This window comes from Chiloscyllium punctatum, chromosome 13 (genome assembly GCF_047496795.1).
Source record: "Chiloscyllium punctatum isolate Juve2018m chromosome 13, sChiPun1.3, whole genome shotgun sequence".
In the NCBI taxonomy this organism is placed as follows: domain Eukaryota; kingdom Metazoa; phylum Chordata; class Chondrichthyes; order Orectolobiformes; family Hemiscylliidae; genus Chiloscyllium; species Chiloscyllium punctatum.
In genome coordinates this window covers 106,430,641-106,445,011 of record NC_092751.1, presented here as the reverse complement: position 1 = coordinate 106,445,011, position 14,371 = coordinate 106,430,641, and positions in this window count along the sequence as shown.

The window sequence follows — 14,371 nt, the reverse complement described above, 5'->3', positions numbered from 1 at the left end:
TCCTACAACTGATTATCTTATGTTAGTCCTGCTAATGATCAACATGCTACATTAGAAAGAATGGCCTCACTGGAAAGGGTCAGATGGTTTCAGATTTTTCTGATGTGATACTTTCATGGGTTTTGTGAGTTTGCTTTTCTCATTTCTATCCTCTGTCGCTGTCAGGTACAATTGTGCCTCTTCATTCCAGTTCCTGTCCAAGTTCGGCTACATCTGGGGAGCTGCTTCTGAGTCATGTGGTAGTTTAAAGTCTAAATTACATTAAAAACTATTGCTGTCAGAGATGATATCTCCACTGAGAACATTGGTAACTGAGCAGTGATATCAGCTGCTATCTCACGGTTTTCTCTAGACTATGCGAAATAGAAGACAGAACCTGTTTCTTAGCAACACAACTGCAATCACCAAAGTGACTTCCACTGGCATGAAATTCACTTGTAAACTTTGCTGTTGTTTGTGCTGATTTTGTTTGAGGTGGCTTTCTGAACAAACTACACCCCAAACACAAAAAGTTATCAAAGGTTTCCACTGATGTATATTACCTTTGTGGGTTTGTGGGCATTGCTGGCTGGGTCAACATTTATTAGACATCTCTAATTGCCTCTTGAGAAGGTGGTGGTGAGCTCATTTCTTGAGCCACTGCAGTCCATGGGCTGGAGGTAGACCCACAATGGCCTGAGGGAGGGAATTCCAGGACTTTGACCCAGTGACACTGAAGGAATGGTGATATATTTCTAAGTCAGGATGATGAGTGGAGGGGAACTTACAGGACGTGATGTTCCCATATACCTGCTGCCCTTGTCCTTCTAGATGGAAGTGGTCGTGGGTTTGGAAGGTGCTGTCTAAGGAGCCTTGGTGAATTTTTGCAGTACATCATGTAGATAATACCACTGCTGCTACTGAGTGTCGGTGGTGGATGGAGGGCAGATTTTAGGACTTTTGAGAATGCTTTGTCCTGGACGGTGTCAAATGTCTTTAGTGCCATTGGAGTTGCACTGATCCAGACAAATGGGGAGATGTATTCCATCACACTCCTGACCTGTGCCTTGTTGATGGTGGACATACTTTGGGAAGTCAGGAGGTGTTACTCACTGAAGTATTCCTACCTCTGACCTGCTCTGTATCCACTGTATTTATGTGGCTTGTCAGTTTCTGGTCAATGGTAACCTTGGGATGTTGATGATGGGTGATTCAGTGATGGGTTAGTACCATTGATTGTCAAGGGAATGAAGATTAGATTCCCTCTTGTTGGAGATGATCATTGCCTGCGCTGCACGTGTGTAGTGCGTGTTTCTTACTGCTTTCAGCCTAAACTTGGATATTGTCCGAATCGTGCTGCATTGGGATGCAGATGGATTCAGCATCTGAATCTGTGCGGTGAATAGTGCTGAATATTATACAATCATCGGCGAACATCCCCACTTCTGACCTTATGATGGAGGGAAAGTCATTGTTGAAGCAGTGGTTGGGCGGTTGGCACAATCCTGAAGAACTCTCTCAGGGATGTCCTGGAGCTGAGAAGACTGATCTCCAACAATCACGACCATCTTCCGATGTGTTGGAGATGACTCCAACCACTGGAGAGTTTTCCCATTGACTCCAGCTTTACTAGGGCTCCCTTGATGCCACGCTGAGTGAAAAGTCATCTCAGTGTCATGGGCTATCACTCTCCCCTCTCCTCCGGAGTTCATTCTCCATTTTTGAACCAAGGTTGCAGGAACTGAGTGGTCCTGGTTGAACTCAAACTGATCTGCAGAAGAGAATAACTCTCCCTGGGCAAGATTTCATAATCAGCAAAGAGAAGGATGACCCATCTACTCCTGATGCGGTTTAATATTTGCTTCCACCCTGAGGAGAATAAATTGCCCTACAAGTCGCACTTTAATATTACCACTGGAAAACAGACAACTCCTTGATGTAGTGCCTTTATATTAAAACAAATGCTAAATATTATACAAAGGAATGCTGGATGTGGCAAGGAATTATTCAGGAAGCAATAGTAGCACCATAGCAGAGAGCAATAATGGTCTGTGATTTAGCAGCAGCCCCAGTGTTGTTCCCAGAGCAATGTGAAGATTGTCATTAACATGACTTCTATTCTCTCCAATCTGTCCAACAATATGTTAACCTTGAAACCATTGCATCAAGGAAATCTATTCTATTTCCCAAGCCAACCATTGCCTTGGCTTCTCTTAGCAAGATTGCCCCTAGCGGTTCTGTCATTGTCATCCATCTACTCAGTGGGAAATGGGCTGTGTGTTGGAGACTTACAGTTCACTCAGGATGAATTTTAACTCCGAGGTGAAAGGATAGTCTGACAATCGATTGACTGAACATGAATTAAATGCATTCCTTTTCTGCTTAAAGGACAGGTTGTGCAAGTGAATTTAACATTCTTTCCTCACTTTACCACAGTGATTATATTTCAAAACTACACAAGTGGCTGTGGAGCATGTTGGGTCATCCCAAGGTTGTGGAAGTGTCAATCTAAAGGGAAGTCTTTCCTTAATTAACACTACACCGCAGCAAGGCAGTAAAAGCTCAGCAGGTCTGGCAGCATCCATGGAGCGAGAAGCAGAATCGAGGTTTGAGTCCAATTTAAAGCCTCTTTGAACCAATTGAGTTTCTCTAGTACTTTCTCTTTTTATGTCAGATCTCCAGCACCTGTGGTATTTTGCTTTTGAATGAATACAAGTTGCTGATTTAGATTTATATGAATGACTTGGATTATGAGGTACAGGAATTAGAAAACATAACAAAGTCATCAAACCTTGGGAGTGTAATCAGCTGTAGGAGGAGCTAGACTGGTGGAATAGTCAATAGACTGGCAAACTTACATTCTACACCGAGAGTTATGGACTGATGCATTTGGTAAGGTGAAAGAGGAAGGAGAGTTTGATCAAATGATAAAGAGACAAGGTTTCTGCATAAACTTGTGAAGATGGAAGAGCAAGTTGACAAGTCCATGAAGTCCTTAGCCAATGAGAAGTGTTGAGTACACCAACCAGGAAGCTCTTCCAACCCTGATATTGAAACATGAGTTCAGCACCAGCTGCCATGTTATTGGAGTCCAATTCTATCTCCGCACGAGGAATACTTTGGGATTGATTGGTGGGCAGTTATCTGGCAAGAACAGCTGACATCATGGACTGAGATGGTATACAGTCAGAGACCAGGAGCTGTACATTGCAAGGGGGATGGGGTATCGGTGGTGGAAAGTCTTGTTACTGCTGTCTTGCTGGTGAGTCCACGGCCAGGCTACAGGTTTGGTCCTTTTTTTTTGTGTTGCCTTTCAAAGCTGTTCAGGAGGTTAATTCCTGGAATGTCTTACAGGAAATGGAGCAGCAAATCTGTACACAGGAAGACCGTACATACAGAACCCTGATGGTGTTCAGATTGTCCACTTTTGTGATGGGTTTAAATACTGGCGCAGGGCACCGGCAGTGAGGACCGCTGTACTCCATTGAAATAAAATCCCTTGAAGCCTCCAGAGAGTGACCTCAGCGTCTGGAGCTGCCCCATACAGTTCAGGCTGATCTGGTCTGCTCAGACCAGCGTTGGGCTTGAACACTCTGCCTCCCGACCTCCAGGAATGCTAACCCACTGAGCTACAGCTGGCATTGGAAACCTGAAGAGGAATTGTGCAAAGAGAGTATTTTTTGTGAGCATCTGCCTGTTGGCACATATTCCACCCCCCCCCACCCCCCCCACCCCCCACCTCCTGTGCTTGTGATCTGTGTATGATGCATGTTGACGTCTGCACTGAAATATTCCTCATTCTGACATGATCTCTGCAGGTTTTTACTGTGATTAATTAAACCTGATTGCTAGGAAATAATGCAGTCAGTACATATTAAAGTAATCCAAATTGCGCATTAGCAAGCATCCTTACATTTGGAACACACATGAATAGATACTGGGAATGAATGGTTAGTTTACTTCTGAGGTTGGATGGTATTTATGACTTTAGAAACTGTAGGATTATCACAATGAGCTGTGTGGTCAATGCAACCTCAGTCTATAGGCAAGCTCTTTATTGTGTTTCTTCAATCTGGGCTCCCTCTAAGACTGTGAAAGAGAATGGAATTTATGCTCTGAGAAATGAGCATTTATTGCCCATCCCTAATTGCCCAGAGGGCAGTTAAGAGTCAACCATATTGCTGTGGGTCTGGAGTCACATGTAGGCCAGACCAGATAAGGATGGTAGATTTCTGCTTCTAAAGGACGCTAGTGAACTGAATGGGTTTTGCTGGCAACAGTTTCATGGTTATTGTTAAGCTCTGCATAGTAGAAGTTTTTACAAATTATATTCAAATTCCATTGTTTGCCATGGCAGGAATTGAACCCATAGGTCCCCAGAATGTTAACAGGCTGCCTGGATTCATAGCCCAGCAATGATGTCACTAGGACATCAATCTTTGCTCATCTGAGCCCTAAATGATTGGCCCCTTATCCTGAGACAATGCCTTTTGTGTTCCAGGCTCTCGAACATGAGGTCTACACTGAGAGTTGAAGCTGCAAGTGTCTAATTTTTTATTGAGATGCCCCCTCTCAATTGTCCAAGTTCAGAGCACATAAGGACATTCAACTGCATTTGTTTGTATGCGATTGGACTCACCTATAAGCCCAGACTGAGTAAGGATGGTGGGAGGAGATTAGGGATATTTCCCATGGTGCTTCAGAACCAAGTACAATCTCACAGTTTGACTTTAACTGAAGTCTCCGAGACCAGTGGTGTAATTAGAATGCTCCTTCTTTGGATGATGTGATGGTAGCATTTCAATAGATTTAGATTTAGATTTAGATTTAGATTTAGATTATTTACAGTGTGGAAACAGGCCCTTCGGCCCAACAAGTCCACACCGCCCCGCCAAAGCGTAACCCACCCATACCCCTACATCTACATCTACCCCTTACCTAACACTACGGGCAATTTAGCATGGCCAATTCACCTGACCTGCACATCTTCGGACTGTGGGAGGAAACCGGAGCACCCGGAGGAAACCCACGCAGACACGGGGAGAACGTGCAAACTCCACACAGGCAGTCGCCTGAGGCGGGAATTGAACCCGGGTCTCCGGCGCTGTGAGGCAGCAGTGCTAACCACTGTGCCACCGTGGAACCAACTGAGCTGTAATCTTGTCCAGTAATTCCAACCAGCATTTATTGTCATTCTCTAATTACCCTTGTACTGTGTGGTATCTTAAGCAGGTAAAAGTCAATGCCTTTTTGATGTGTTGGAATCACATGTTGGCCAGACCCAGGAGGAATGACAGAACTCCCTCCCGAAATAAGGACCCACAGAGAAGCAATGTCTAAAGTAATAAATGGCAGCAGAGGGTAGTGTTTGAAATTTCGGGTTCCAGTTGTAGGCCAACCATTAAAAAAGGTTCTCTTCAACAATTTTATTCTAACATTCCTTTTGTAAACTTATTACAAACATGACTAACCTAGCAGTTGTAGGAATAGCGATGAATTTAATATGCCTGTCACACACACATACACACACACCTGAGAGTGTCATTCAATATCTGATATCTGACAGGCTAAAATATTCACTGAAATGTCAACAATTCACAAATAGAATTTCTTGTCAAAACAAAGCCATGCTTCCCATGATCACATAAGAACATACAATTTGGAAAGGTCTGTCTTGATCTGTCTGGCAAGCTCTGGAGTTTATAAAACAGAGTACGCACATTTCAATTGATTCTCTCAACAAATGCCTGTCCAGCTGTCTCTTAAAAAGACCATTATTATTGATCACCTCTCTGTAGGATTTCTCCCCCAATTAGATTGCCAACTCTGGTTGAATGCACCCAGGCAGAGTTAATGATACACCTCCACCTCCTCTCAATCTAAAATCCTCTTTTCTCCAACATTCTTCAAATAAAATTAGTCACTTCCCCCTTGAGGGGGGAGGCGACATCCTAGTGACATTATCTGGATTGATGGATTAAGAGTACAGCAATAATGTTCTGAGAGTCTGGATTCAAATCCTGCTTTGGCAGATGGCAGCATTTGAATTCAATAAAAAAATATGAAATTAAGAATCTAATGATGACCATGAATCAATTGTTGGAAAAACACATCTAATGTCCTTTAGGGAAGGGACCTACCATCCTTACCTGGTGTGCCAGCACCAGGCCTCCTTTTGTGTTGTATTATTCTAAAAAGTAGACATACTCATTGGAACCATGTGGTCAAAGTAATCCTTTGTTGTCATCCCATTGCAGAAGTGGTGCTAAAGATCACCAATGGCTCTCAACAGTTCCCCAGTGCCAACAATCGCAGTTGGGGGCATATTTCTTGAATACGTCATGTGAATTGGGAACTCCTGCTTCAATATGGATGTTTGAAAGATGGAGGAGCAGCAAGCACCAAACCCATCACTGCCCACCTCCTCCCCCCCACCCGCAGCATACGAAATGCCACCCAGTGCATCTGCCACTCAACTACACTTACACCAATTATCCAGGGTTAGATAAAGAGAAAACAAAAACCCCCAAGTGACCAATTTCAGGAATAAATTTGGTTCCATAGGCAAGGACCAAGTGCCCGTGGTCATTCATATTGCATGAGAAGAATTTATAACATCCTCACACTCCCAATGTTAGCCTAAGTCTTGTTTCAATAATTTTTCTGTTTCTCTGCAATGTTCTTAATTTAGATGCACTTTTTTTATATAAGTAAAGTCACAGGATCTATAACCCAGAGGCCAGGGCTGATGTTCTGGGTAAAAACAATGACTGCAGATGCTGGAAACCACATTCTGGATTAGAGTGGTGCTGGAAAAGCATAGCAGTTCAGGCAGCATACAAGGATGTTCTGGGGACTACCATGGTGTAACTTAAATTCATTTTTTTAAAAAATGTGGACTTTGAAATCTAGTCTGAGTTATAGTGACCAAGAAATTATCATTCTTGTCATAAAAATCCATTGGGTTCACTAATGCAACATCTGGCAGTGTGACCAATGGTTGCTGGAGGACTCTGCAACATTTACATGAATTTCAAAGACACTCAGTTTCCATCAACCCTCCTGCAGAAGAAAGAACTGAGCTTTATCCCTCATCTCTGGAACTGCCCAGAGATATCTCCGCTAATGGAGATTTTCCTTCACACCTATTGGGAGTCAGTTGGGGCCTGGCCCTGTATAATCTTGGATCCATGGCTGTCTCTGGTTCTGGCGCTGAGGTATAGTGGCTGCAGCGTTAGAGGTAGATGAGCCCGGAGCCAAACCGCTGGTGATAGATGACCGGCGGCAATATGTGGGGTTGCATCGGAGGGGGAGCAGGAGGTGAGAGACCAGGCCCATAGCCCCAGCTCAGACACCGTTGGATGTGGGAGAGACAGTGATGATGGAGGCAGGGCCATTACAGAGACCCCGAAGTCTGTTACAGAGACCCCGGGGCCTGTTACAGAGACCATGGGGCGTGTTACAGAGACCCCGGGGTGTGTTACAGAGACCCCGAAGTCTGTTACAGAGACCCCGGGGTATGTTACAGAGACCCCGGGGCGTGTTACAGAGACCCCAGGGCGTGTTACAGAGACCCCGGGGTGTGTTACAGAGACCCCGGAGCACATTACAGAGACCCCGGGGTGTGTTACAGAGACCCCGGGGTGTGTTACAGAGACCCCGGGGTGTGTTACAGAGACCCCGGAGCACATTACAGAGACCCCGGGGTGTGTTACAGAGACCCCGGGGCCTGTTACAGAGACCCCGGGGCGTGTTACAGAGACCCCGGGGCGTGTTACAGAGACCCCGGGGCCTGTTACAGAGACCCCGGGGCGTGTTACAGAGACCCCGGGGTATGTTACAGAGACCCCGGGGCGTGTTACAGAGACCCCGGAGCACATTACAGAGACCACGGGGTGTGTTACAGAGACCCCGGGGTGTGTTACAGAGACCCCGGGGTGTGTTACAGAGACCCCGGAGCACATTACAGAGACCCCGGGGTGTGTTACAGAGACCCCGGAGCACATTACAGAGACCCCGGGGCGTGTTACAGAGACCCCGGGGTATGTTACAGAGACCCCGGGGCGTGTTACAGAGACCCCGGGGCGTGTTACAGAGACCCCGGAGCACATTACAGAGACCCCGGGTCGTGTTACAGAGAACCCGGGGTGTGTTACAGAGACCCCGGAGCACATTACAGAGACCCCGGGGTGTGTTACAGAGACCCCGGGGCGTGTTACAGAGACCCCGGGGCGTGTTACAGAGACCCCGGGGTGTGTTACAGTGACCCCGGGGTGTGTTACAGTGACCCCGGGGTGTGTTACAGAGACCCCGGGGCGTGTTACAGAGACCCCGGGGTGTGTTACAGAGACCCCGGGGTGTGTTACAGTGACCCCGGGGTGTGTTACAGAGACCCCGGGGCGTGTTACAGAGACCCCGGGGTGTTTTACAGTGACCCCGGGGTGTGTTACAGAGACCCCGGGGCGTGTTACAGAGACCCCGGGGCCTGTTACAGAGACCCCGGGGCGTGTTACAGAGACCCCGGGGCCTGTTACAGAGACCCTGGGGTGTGTTACAGTGACCCCAGGGTGTGTTACAGAGACCCCGGGGCGTGTTACAGAGACCCCGGGGCGTGTTACAGAGACCCCGGGGCGTGTTACAGAGACCCCGGGGCCTGTTACAGAGACCCTGGGGTGTGTTACAGTGACCCCAGGGTGTGTTACAGAGACCCCGGGGCGTGTTACAGAGACCCCGGGGCGTGTTACAGAGACCCCGGGGCGTGTTACAGAGACCCCGGGTTGTGTTACAGAGACCCCGAAGTCTGTTACAGAGACCCCGGGGTGTGTTACAGAGACCCTGGGGCGTGTTACAGAGACCCCGGGGCGTGTTACAGAGACCCCGGGGTGTGTTACAGTGACCCCGGGGTGTGTTACAGTGACCCCGGGGTGTGTTACAGAGACCCCGGGGCGTGTTACAGAGACCCCGGGGTGTGTTACAGAGACCCCGGGGTGTGTTACAGTGACCCCGGGGTGTGTTACAGAGACCCCGGGGCATGTTACAGAGACCCCGGGGTGTTTTACAGTGACCCCGGGGTGTGTTACAGAGACCCCGGGGCGTGTTACAGAGACCCCGGGGCCTGTTACAGAGACCCCGGGGCGTGTTACAGAGACCCCGGGGCCTGTTACAGAGACCCTGGGGTGTGTTACAGTGACCCCAGGGTGTGTTACAGAGACCCCGGGGCGTGTTACAGAGACCCCGGGGCGTGTTACAGAGACCCCGGGGCGTGTAACAGAGACCCCGGGGCCTGTTACAGAGACCCTGGGGTGTGTTACAGTGACCCCAGGGTGTGTTACAGAGACCCCGGGGCGTGTTACAGAGACCCCGAAGTCTGTTACAGAGACCCCGGGGTGTGTTACAGAGACCCTGGGGCGTGTTACAGAGACCCCGGGGCGTGTTACAGAGACCCTGGGGTGTGTTACAGAGACCCCGGGGCGTGTTACAGAGACCCCGGGGCGTGTTACAGAGACCCCGGGGCGTGTTACAGAGACCCCGGGGTGTGTTACAGAGACCCCGGGGTGTGTTACAGAGACCCCGGGGTGTGTTACAGAGACCCCGGGGCGTGTTACAGAGACCCCGGGGTGTGTTACAGAGACCCCGGGGCGTGTTACAGAGACCCCGGGGCGTGTTACAGAGACCCCGGGGCGTGTTACAGAGACCCCGGGGTGTGTTACAGAGACCCCGGGGTGTGTTACAGAGACCCCGGGGCGTGTTACAGAGACCCCGGGGTGTGTTACAGAGACCCCGGGGTGTGTTGCAGAGACCCCGGAGCACATTACAGAGACCCCGGGTCGTGTTACAGAGACCCCGGGGTGTGTTACAGAGACCCCGGGGTGTGTTACAGAGACCCCAGGGCGTGTTACAGAGACCCCGGAGCACATTACAGAGACCCCGGGGTCGTGTTACAGAGACCCCGGGGCGTGTTACAGAGACCCCGGAGCACATTACAGAGACCCCGGGTCGTGTTACAGAGAACCTGGGGTGTGTTACAGTGACCCCGGGGTGTGTTACAGTGACCCCGGGGTGTGTTACAGAGACCCCGGGGCGTGTTACAGAGACCCCGGGGTGTGTTACAGAGACCCCGGGGTGTGTTACAGTGACCCCGGGGTGTGTTACAGAGACCCCGGGGCGTGTTACAGAGACCCCGGGGTGTTTTACAGTGACCCCGGGGTGTGTTACAGAGACCCCGGGGCGTGTTACAGAGACCCCGGGGCCTGTTACAGAGACCCCGGGGCGTGTTACAGAGACCCCGGGGCCTGTTACAGAGACACTGGGGTGTGTTACAGTGACCCCAGGGTGTGTTACAGAGACCCCGGGGCGTGTTACAGAGACCCCGGGGCGTGTTACAGAGACCCCGGGGCCTGTTACAGAGACCCTGGGGTGTGTTACAGTGACCCCAGGGTGTGTTACAGAGACCCCGGGGCGTGTTACAGAGACCCCGAAGTCTGTTACAGAGACCCCGGGGTGTGTTACAGAGACCCTGGGGCGTGTTACAGAGACCCCGGGGCGTGTTACAGAGACCCTGGGGTGTGTTACAGAGACCCCGGGGCGTGTTACAGAGACCCCGGGGCGTGTTACAGAGACCCCGGGGCGTGTTACAGAGACCCCGGGGTGTGTTACAGAGACCCCGGGGTGTGTTACAGAGACCCCGGGGCGTGTTACAGAGACCCCGGGGCGTGTTACAGAGACCCTGGGGTGTGTTACAGAGACCCCGGGGTGTGTTACAGAGACCCCGGGGCGTGTTACAGAGACCCCGGGGCGTGTTACAGAGACCCCGGGGCGTGTTACAGAGACCCTGGGGTGTGTTACAGAGACCCCGGGGCGTGTTACAGAGACCCCGGGGTGTGTTACAGAGACCCCGGGGTGTGTTGCAGAGACCCCGGAGCACATTACAGAGACCCCGGGTCGTGTTACAGAGACCCCGGGGTGTGTTACAGAGACCCCGGGGTCGTGTTACAGAGACCCCGGGGCGTGTTACAGAGACCCCGGAGCACATTACAGAGACCCCGGGTCGTGTTACAGAGAACCCGGGGTGTGTTACAGAGACCCCGGGGCGTGTTACAGAGACCCCGGGGTGTGTTACAGAGACCCCGGGGCGTGTTACAGAGACCCCGGGGCGTGTTACAGAGACCCCGGGGCGTGTTACAGAGACCCCGGGGTGTGTTACAGAGACCCCGGGGTGTGTTGCAGAGACCCCGGAGCACATTACAGAGACCCCGGGGTGTGTTACAGAGACCCCGGGGTGTGTTACAGAGACCCCGGAGCACATTACAGAGACCCCGGGGCGTGTTACAGAGACCCCAGGGTGTGTTACAGAGACCCCGGAGCACATTACAGAGACCCCGGGGTGTGTTACAGAGACCCCGGGGCGTGTTACAGAGACCCCGGGGCGTGTTACAGAGACCCCGGGGTGTGTTACAGAGACCCCGGAGCACATTACAGAGACCACGGGGTGTGTTACAGAGACCCCGGGGTGTGTTACAGAGACCCCGGGGCGTGTTACAGAGACCCCGGAGCACATTACAGAGACCCCGGGGTGTGTTACAGAGACCCCGGAGCACATTACAGAGACCCCGGGGCGTGTTACAGAGACCCCGGGGCGTGTTACAGAGACCCCGGGGCGTGTTACAGAGACCCCGGGGTGTGTTACAGAGACCCCGGGGTGTGTTACAGAGACCCCGGGGTGTGTTACAGAGACCCCGGGGCGTGTTACAGAGACCCCGGGGTGTGTTACAGAGACCCCGGGGTGTGTTACAGAGACCCCGGGGTGTGTTACAGAGACCCCGGGGCGTGTTACAGAGACCCCGGGGCGTGTTACAGAGACCCCGGGGTGTGTTACAGAGACCCCGGGGCGTGTTACAGTGACCCCAGAGCACGTTACAGAGACCCCGGGGCGTGTTACAGAGACCCCGGGGCGTGTTACAGAGACCCCGGGGTGTGTTACAGAGACCCCGGAGCACATTACAGAGACCACGGGGTGTGTTACAGAGACCCCGGTGTGTGTTACAGAGACCCCGGGGCGTGTTACAGAGACCCCGGAGCACATTACAGAGACCCCGGGGTGTGTTACAGAGACCCCGGAGCACATTACAGAGACCCCGGGGCGTGTTACAGAGACCCCGGGGCGTGTTACAGAGACCCCGGGGCGTGTTACAGAGACCCCGGGGTGTGTTACAGAGACCCCGGGGTGTGTTACAGAGACCCCGGGGTGTGTTACAGAGACCCCGGGGCGTGTTACAGAGACCCTGGGGTGTGTTACAGAGACCCCGGGGTGTGTTACAGAGACCCCGGGGTGTGTTACAGAGACCCCGGGGCGTGTTACAGAGACCCCGGGGCGTGTTACAGAGACCCCGGGGTGTGTTACAGAGACCCCGGGGCGTGTTACAGTGACCCCAGAGCACGTTACAGAGACCCCGGGTCGTGTTACAGAGACCCCGGGGTGTGTTACAGAGACCCCGGGGTGTGTTACAGAGACCCCAGGGCGTGTTACAGAGACCCCGGAGCACATTACAGAGTCCCCGGGGTCGTGTTACAGAGACCCCGGGGCGTGTTACAGAGACCCCGGAGCACATTACAGAGACCCCGGGTCGTGTTACAGAGAACCCGGGGTGTGTTACAGAGACCCCGGGGCGTGTTACAGAGACCCCGGGGTGTGTTACAGAGACCCCGGGGCGTGTTACAGAGACCCCGGGGCGTGTTACAGAGACCCCGGGGCCTGTTACAGAGACCCCGGGGTGTGTTACAGAGACCCCGGGCGTGTTACAGAGACCCCGGGGTGTGTTACAGAGACCCCGGGGTGTGTTACAGTGACCCCGGTGTGTGTTACAGAGACCCCGGGGCGTGTTACAGAGACCCCGGGGCCTGTTACAGAGACCCCGGGGCGTGTTACAGAGACCCCGGGGTGTGTTACAGAGACCCCGGGGCCTGTTACAGAGACCCCGGGGTGTGTTACAGTGACCCCAGGGTGTGTTACAGAGACCCCGGGGTGTGTGTGTTACAGAGACCCCGGGGTGTGTGTGTTACAGAGACCCCAGGGTGTGTTACAGAGACCCCGGGGTGTGTTACAGAGACCCCGGGGCGTGTTACAGAGACCCCGGGGTGTGTTACAGAGACCCCGGGGCGTGTTACAGAGACCCCGGGGTGTGTTGCAGAGACCCCGGAGCACATTACAGAGACCCCGGGGCGTGTTACAGAGACCCCGGGGTGTGTTACAGAGACCCCGGAGCACATTACAGAGACCCCGGGGCGTGTTGCAGAGACCCCGGGGTGTGTTACAGTCACCCCCACCAATGTCAAACAGCGAACAGAGGAGCTATGGAGGGTAACAAGAAAAGGGAAGGATGAACTCTATTGCAGTAAAATCTTGCATAATATTCCGTGTTTCAGTGTGGTGCCAGAGCACGGCGACAGTCTGATTTGCAGGCAATAAAACACTTTTCAATTTATTCTTATATACGTCACAATAAATCTAAATCTAAACAGAAATGTTGGTTTTGAGCTGTCAGATTGGATGTACACTGCAAATGAGATGGTGGCACCCTGACTGAAGGAAACATTCCAAAAGTCTCTCAGTCTATTGCACCAGACGCTGTGTTAATGGGAGATGTCCTCTAGTGGAAACATGATCTGCTGAGGTTGTGATTTGGGGATGTTTAAAACAAATCAAAAGAATGCTTCTTTAGAATTGCAGAGTAGTTATTATTTATAAGAACGATGATGTAGTCTTTCTGGTTATTCTCAGTAAGTTCCTGGAACAATGCAGGGGAAATTATAATTTTTAATTCATTCATGGAATTTGATAGTCACTGACTCAGCCTGCATTTATGGTCCAGGGGTCACATAACAGTCAACACAAGGTGCAAACAGCAGGTTTCCTTCCCAAAAGGACATTAATGAACCAGATGGGTTTTTACAACATTTGACAGTAGTTACACAGGCACCACTGGATGAGCTTTTAATTCCTGATTTTTTAAATTGAATTTTGGTTTCACCATCCTGTGTGCAGGGATTCAAATCCAGGTTCCCAGAACATTAGCCTGGGGTTTTGGATCACTAGTCCAGTAATATTAGCACTACACCATCCCTCTTCAATTAACCCTTCTGCAGAAAATAAGACCTGAGTCATGTCCCTTATCTCTGGAACAGTCGAGAGATAACTCTGCAATTAGATTGCCAATTCTGATTGAATGCATCCAGGCAGAGTTAATGATATGCTTCAACCTCCTCTCAATCTAAAATCCTCCTTTCTCTGCAAATGAGTGCTTCTGACTTCAATGAAGAATTGAGGTTTTTCCTCTCTCACTCACTCACACACACTCTCTCTCTCTGTGTCCCCTCCTCCTCCCACCTGCTAGGA